Consider the following 7,500-nt stretch of genomic DNA (forward strand, 5'->3'; position numbering starts at 1 on the left):
CAAGCAAGCGCGGGTAAACGAGTCGTAATTGGTTGTCTGTGACCCTCTACGTCTGACCAACGCACTATACCGGGACTGGAGCGAAAGCTGTTGCGCTGTAACCTACCTAGTAGGCGGTGTGCGTTGGGATTCTAGCAGTTAGAAAGGCAGACAGTAAGTACCGCCATCCGACGTCGGGCCGGGTGCGCTGGGGGGCTTGCCAGCCCCCCAGACCCCCCGCCCGGCGATAGCAACTATGACTCTCTTGAGATAGCCAAATGCCTCGTCATCTAATTAGTGACGCGCATGAATGGATTAACGAGATTCCCGCTGTCCCTATCTACTATCTAGCGAAACCACAGCCAAGGGAACGGGCTTGGGAGAATCAGCGGGGAAAGAAGACCCTGTTGAGCTTGACTCTAGTCTGGCATTGTAAGGAGACATGAGAGGTGTAGCATAAGTGGGAGATCGTTCGCGGTCGTCGCTGAAAAACCACTACTTTCATTGTTTCATTACTTACTCGGTTGGGCGGAAGCGGTGCGCGGTCGATAATATCGGCGGGCGTACGGTGTTTCGTTCCAAGCGTGCAGAGTGGCGACGTGGCGGCAACGCTCGTCGCCGTACAACTCCCGCGTGATCCGGTTCGAGGACACTGCCAGGCGGGGAGTTTGACTGGGGCGGTACATCTGTCAAAGAATAACGCAGGTGTCCTAAGGCCAGCTCAGCGAGGACAGAAACCTCGCGTGGAGCAAAAGGGCAAAAGCTGGCTTGATCCAGATGTTCAGTACGCATAGGGACTGCGAAAGCACGGCCTATCGATCCTTTAGTATAAAGAGTTTTTAGCAAGAGGTGCCAGAAAAGTTACCACAGGGATAACTGGCTTGTGGCGGCCAAGCGTTCATAGCGACGTTGCTTTTTGATCCTTCGATGTCGGCTCTTCCTATCATTGCGAAGCAAAATTCGCCAAGCGTTGGATTGTTCACCCATCAAAAGGGAACGTGAGCTGGGTTTAGACCGTCGTGAGACAGGTTAGTTTTACCCTCCTGATGGCGTGTCGTTGCGATAGTAATACTGCTCAGTACGAGAGGAACCGCAGTTTCGGACATTTGGTTCATGCACTCGGCCGAGCGGCCGGTGGTGCGAAGCTACCATCCGCGGGATTATGCCTGAACGCCTCTAAGGCCGAAGCCAGCCTAGCCGAATCCGGCAAGGATATACTCACTGTGGAGCCCCGAGTGTCGGGAGGCTCTAAACAATGTGACTTTACTAGTCGCGTTTTATTCGTAAGACGCGACGTCGAAGCCCATTTGGAACGCGACGAACGGTGCGAGCGGTATTAACACGTGCACCACGGCGTCGAAGTTTCGAATTTACCTCAGTTCGATGTCGGGGCTCGGAATAGTCTGTAGACGACTTACGTTCCTGGCGGGGTGTTGTGCTCGGTAGAGCAGCGTCGTGCTGCGATCTGTTGAGACTCAGCCCTACGCCAGGTGATTCGTCCGAGGACGCATCGTCGCCGAGAAGCAGAGTAGTTGTGTGTGTGTGTGTGCAAACAAACAACAGGCCAACATATAATATTATAATAACATAATAATATAAATAATATTATCATGATATTTCGTCGTGACGGACGCGTCACGCGATTTCTCATGATTATAAAATTTTACAATATATTATTATTTATTATAGTTGAAAGACGTGGTTGATGTTGTACACGGCGACTACTCTAATGATAACGAGTACGATCATTTTCAGGTTATTATGTCGAGTCGAGTGTTGTGATAAGTGTACATCGCCGTCGGCGGCGGCGGCGGCGGCTCCGGTGGTGTTGGGCGCGCTGCGCAAATTCCAAAAGCGAGTACGATCGGCCCCAATAGCGGGTACGGTCGATTCCTCAATAGCGAGTACCGCCTAGCGCGAGGAGCGCGGCGCTCCCTGCCGGTCTCCCCGGACGGATATCTCACTTACTTGTTTTCTCCAATAACGAGTACCGCCGAGCGCGAGGAGCGCGGCGCTCCCTGCCGGTCTCCATCTTTTCTCTTGTTCCTTGTACACCAGAACATTATAGTTTTTGACCAATATTCGTGTCCCCTAATAATTGCATGTTCTGTCCGTTTTTTTTTTTTAATTAAATAAAATAAATTATTAATTATTAATTTATCATAAAAATACCTACGAGAAAAAGTGTAGGTGATAAAATTATCTATAAAAAATGTACCGATACTTTTTTTCCTACGAGCCACCGTTTCTGAGATAATAACTATTCAAAAACTTATAAAAACGCGCTAAGTACACTACTACCTCATAGGTGGCGTGGAAACTAACTTTTTGAATCTAACACTAAGTATTGATACATTTTTAATGGATAATTTTACGATCTACAATTTTTGTCCGAGATACTTTTATGATAAAACTTACCTACCGTTTTGCTGAAAATCGCGAAAAACGAATGTGATTAAGTAAGTAAGTAAGTAAGTACGTAAGTAAGTAAGTAAGCAACTAAGTAAGTAAGTAAATAGGTAAGTAAGTAAGTAAGTAAGAAAGAATTACGTTTAAAGATATTTATTTCTCATTAAAAACATAATATTGTCACTTACATGAGAACATAAAAATATGATGTAATAATTTATCCGCCGTTCTTTAGATGTTCAGTACATACATGTTACACATTATAGTACTTATTCTTCTTCACAAAATTTAAGATTACACACTTTTACAGGGCACTGTCACATAACAAACAATTTCAGACATGTGTTTTATAAAAACTTTGAAACAATATAGTCTGATAGGTCACGTTTAAATGTTTTTAGTGACCTAATCTTTTTGAGAGATGAAGGTAGACTATTAAAAAGTGGTGCGCCCTCGTAAATAAACATACGCTTGCCGTAATTTGTTCTTGTCTTAGGTAGTATCAAGTAGCTGGCTCGTCTCGTGCTGCGTTTAGACGTTTACATGTTTAGTTTGGGTGAGTAAGATTGATGTATGATAAGAATTTTGATTTGATTTGAAATATATTTTTTTTTGGAGATTTTTTATTTGGTTTCGGAGGGAAAATGAAATGTACGTGTCGCGCGTTTATTACTGAACATTATCGTACTCGTTATTAATAAAGTAAAAAAAAAAAAAAAAAAAAAAAAAAAAAAAAACGATTTTTTCTTCGAAGCCGCAATGCATATTCAATATTATGTTATTAATAAATAGTAAAATCAAATCAAAATCACTTTATTCACATATCAGAGAGTTTACACGTTCATATCGTTCGCGTGCACCACACATACGGCAGTCGGCGTCGAGAGTCGAGTCCGTAGCGAACGGTTCGCGACGCCGAATTCAACGCCGCTCAAGTTTTTTCTTGTAAAAAGAGTGAAAAACGCACGCGACAAAAATACAAAAACGCGCACAACACCAACCACCCCCAGCCACAACAACTGCTGCTGTTTTATTATTCTCGTCGTCGTCATCGTCATTCATATTTTATTTAATATATATTTATATTTGAGTAAGTTTGTGAATGCGCGCGATGATAACGACGATGATATAATAACAATACGGTTGTTGGTACTCTCGGGGCAGAGAGCTGGTGTGTCTGTGTCTGTGTTTGTGTCGCGCGTTGTTTTATATGTTCTTTTTTTACAATATAAAAAATGAGACAGACTCACCGCGCTGTGTCGATCGAGCGTTTTCGAGTTTCCCTATGCGGATGATATTTGATTTGGTGATTTGAAAGGTTTTTTGTGATTTCGTTTCTCATAATTCCTCTCTTCACTCTCTCTACAGTATCATACGCTGCGGCGATCCTCGTCACGTTGAAAGCGATCGTGTAAATTTTTTGCGCGCACCAAGACGCCGACTGGGCTTCGACGGTTTCCCTCTGTTAAGATTTTTAACGTGAGGGCCCGCAAGCCGGAACGCGTCGCGCATTTCACGCGTGCGAGACGTTCACGCTCCTCTCAAGCACCGGGCGTCGATCCGATTTGTGATCACGACGTGTACCGATATTAATACGTTGATACCGCTTCTATTGCGTGTCATCATTTTTATTATTACCCGAAGGGACTCTCGTTACTGAACTTTCATAACATACAATCGGCCCATCGCCGATTTATGATTCGTTCAACGCGCACCGTATGCCTTTGAGATATATAGTATACAGTGCGCGAACGGATATCTCACGATATGTTCAAGATGTCATAGTCGCGACGCCCTAAGGGGAGATCGCGACGCATGACGCGCTGAGGGCGACAACAATCGTTGTTTGCAGCAGCTCCCTGGTTGATCCTGCCAGTAGTTATATGCTTGTCTCAAAGATTAAGCCATGCATGTCTCAGTGCAAGCCGTATTAAGGCGATACCGCGAATGGCTCAATATATCAGTTTTGGTTCCTTAGATCTTACTCAGTTACTTGGATAACTGTGGTAATTCTAGAGCTAATACATGCAATCAGAGCTCTGACCAGTGATGGGATGAGTGCTTTTATTAGATCAAAACCAATCGACGGAGGGCCTCGCGTCCGAAGTCGTTAATTTTGATGAATCTGGATAACTTTTGCCGATCGCATGGTCCAGTACCGGCGACGCATCTTTCAAATGTCTGCCTTATCAACTTTCGATGGTAGTTTCTGCGACTACCATGGTTGTCACGGGTAACGGGGAATCAGGGTTCGATTCCGGAGAGGGAGCCTGAGAAACGGCTACCACATCCAAGGAAGGCAGCAGGCGCGCAAATTACCCACTCCCGGCACGGGGAGGTAGTGACGAAAAATAACGATACGGGACTCTTACGAGGCCTCGTAATCGGAATGAGTACACTTTAAATATTTTAACGAGGAACAATTGGAGGGCAAGTCTGGTGCCAGCAGCCGCGGTAATTCCAGCTCCAATAGCGTATACTAAAATTGTTGCGGTTAAAAAGCTCGTAGTTGCATTTGTGCGCCGCGCTGTCGGTGCATCGCATCCGCGGTGATACTGACACGTCTGCGGAGCATATCGTCGGTGAGCCGGCGGTAAAACGCCGGTTCAATATCAAAATCCTATCGCGGTGCTCTTCAGTGAGTGTCGAGATGGGCCGACAATTTTACTTTGAACAAATTAGAGTGCTCAAAGCGGGCTCAAAATGCCGCTTGAATATTTCGTGCATGGAATAATAGAATATGATCTCGGTTCTATTTTGTTGGTTTTCAGAACTCCGAGGTAATGATTAATAGGGATAACTGGGGGCATTCGTATTGCGACGTTAGAGGTGAAATTCTTGGATCGTCGCAAGACGAACATCAGCGAAAGCATTTGCCAAAGGTGTTTTCATCAATCAAGAACGAAAGTTAGAGGTTCGAAGGCGATTAGATACCGCCCTAGTTCTAACCGTAAATATGTCATCTAGCGATCCGCCGACGTTACTACAATGGCTCGGCGGGCAGCTTCCGGGAAACCAAAGATTTTGGACTCCGGGGGGAGTATGGTTGCAAAGCTGAAACTTAAAGGAATTGACGGAAGGGCACCACCAGGAGTGGAGCCTGCGGCTTAATTTGACTCAACACGGGAAATCTCACCAGGCCCGGACACCGGAAGGATTGACAGATTAACAGCTCTTTCTTGATTCGGTGGGTGGTGGTGCATGGCCGTTCTTAGTTGGTGGAGCGATTTGTCTGGTTAATTCCGGTAACGAACGAGACTCTAGCCTGCTAAATAGGCGTCGTCATTTAGGTGTGCGCGGCTTCAGGGTCGCGCAACTCACTGGCGGCGTATTAAAATTCTTCTTAGAGGGACCGGCGGCTTCGAGCCGCACGAGATTGAGCAATAACAGGTCTGTGATGCCCTTAGATGTCCTGGGCCGCACGCGCGCTACACTGAAGGAATCAACATGTTCTCCCTGGCCTAGAGGCCCGGGCAACCCGTTGAAACTCCTTCGTGCTGGGGATTGGGGTTTGCAATTATCCCCCATAAACGAGGAATTCCTAGTAAGCGCGAGTCATAAGCTCGCGTTGATTACGTCCCTGCCCTTTGTACACACCGCCCGTCGCTACTACCGATTGAATGATTTAGTGAGGTCTTCGGACCGACACGCGGTGGCTTCGCGGCCGTCGGCGTTGCTGGGAAGTTGACCAAACTTGATCATTTAGAGGAAGTAAAAGTCGTAACAAGGTTTCCGTAGGGGAACCTGCGGAAGGATCATTAACGTGTAACGGTCGCGTGCGCGAGCGTTGTCGCCGACACGCTTCGCTCACAGCCGACTGTTGACGATGATAACTTCAATCACGTGTCAATCACTGATTATTTTCGCGCTCGCGATGTGCTCTCTGTGCTACGTTGTCGCGTTTGCCGCGCGCGCGCTGACATCTCCCGCCGCATGTGGGGGGTGTCCGGCACGACGTCTCCGGCACGACGCTTCGGCGGGCGCGGTTCGCATGTACGCGACGCGCGTGCGTCTCGCGACGCGCTCATGTCGAGTGCGAAGCGAGTCGAGATCACGACGTACGCGCAATGCGTGCGTCACATAATATTTTGTTACACACAGAGATCGTTCACGTATTTTCTAAATATAAAAAACTATTACCCTGAACGGTGGATCACTTGGCTCGCGGGTCGATGAAGAACGCAGTTAACTGCGCGTCATAGTGTGAACTGCAGGACACATTTGAACATCGACATTTCGAACGCACATTGCGGTCCGTGGAGAAATATCCAGGACCACTCCTGTCTGAGGGCCGGCTGCATAAAAGAATACGACGACGCCGTCGCTGTATGCTGACAACACTGTTTGCGCGCCTAAAAAACGTGTAAAACGAGTGACGGTCTTCGGGCCGGGCTCGGGTAAACCCCGCCGGTTTTCCGGGGCCCGCTCGATCCGTTCGAAAATGTAAAATAAGCCGCAACGCGTGGTGCTGCTCGCGTGCAACGCCGTCTCCGCCTCACGCCCGACGTGGGTCACGGAGACGGGCGCGGTACCGGGGCGCGCTCGTTCGCTGTCACACGCGGATATCTCGTGATTAATTTTAATTAATCTATGCAGAGCTCTCTATGTGAACGGCGTGCGTGGCTGCGCCTTCGGTTCGCGTCCCGTGCGCTGCACGTGTTATTTCGGCCCGACGTGAGCGTGCAAACGAGTAGGCGGACTCGACGTCCGAAGGGCGCTTCGATCGCGGTACGTGCGCGGGTCGACGATACGTCGTTGAGACTTATTGGCGGCGCGCGCACGACGGTGTCGCTGCGCTGACGGATATCGTGTCTGCCTCATACTTTTTATCGTTGGCCTCAGATCAGGGAGGATCACCCGCCGAATTTAAGCATATTAGTAAGCGGAGGAAAAGAAACTAACCAGGATTCCCTCAGTAGCGGCGAGCGAACAGGGATAAGCCCAGCGCCGAATCCCGCGGTCGTCACGGTCGCGGGACATGTGGTGTTAGGGAGGTTCCGCTTTCTCGCGGTCGCCGCTCCCGTCCAAGTTCGTCTTGAACGGGGCCGTTTTCCCATAGAGGGTGCCAGGCCCGTAGCGACGGAGCGAGTCCGCGAGAGGGACTCTCCTCAG

The 7,500-nt window shown here is 48.2% G+C and overlaps 3 non-coding genes and 1 pseudogene across 3 annotated transcripts in view; all 4 read left to right on the forward strand.

Moving 5' to 3' along the window:
- The window catches only part of LOC126977733 (large subunit ribosomal RNA), a 4,178-nt pseudogene extending 2,700 nt beyond the window's left edge, over nucleotides 1–1,478 (forward strand).
- A 2,766-nt stretch (nucleotides 1,479–4,244) lies between these two features.
- LOC126977638 (small subunit ribosomal RNA) lies at nucleotides 4,245–6,149 on the forward strand. The gene has a single exon (XR_007732312.1). It is a non-coding gene; the product is annotated as a small subunit ribosomal RNA (ribosomal RNA).
- A 376-nt stretch (nucleotides 6,150–6,525) lies between these two features.
- LOC126977803 (5.8S ribosomal RNA) lies at nucleotides 6,526–6,682 on the forward strand. The gene has a single exon (XR_007732430.1). It is a non-coding gene; the product is annotated as a 5.8S ribosomal RNA (ribosomal RNA).
- Nucleotides 6,683–7,221: 539 nt separating this feature from the next.
- LOC126977720 (large subunit ribosomal RNA) overlaps nucleotides 7,222–7,500 on the forward strand; it is a 3,975-nt gene continuing 3,696 nt past the window's right edge. The window contains exon 1 of the ribosomal RNA XR_007732390.1: nucleotides 7,222–7,500. This exon is cut by the window's right edge and continues 3,696 nt beyond it. This is a non-coding gene — a ribosomal RNA (large subunit ribosomal RNA).

The sequence above is a fragment of the Leptidea sinapis genome, chromosome 45 (genome assembly GCF_905404315.1).
Source record: "Leptidea sinapis chromosome 45, ilLepSina1.1, whole genome shotgun sequence".
Lineage (NCBI taxonomy): Eukaryota > Metazoa > Arthropoda > Insecta > Lepidoptera > Pieridae > Leptidea > Leptidea sinapis.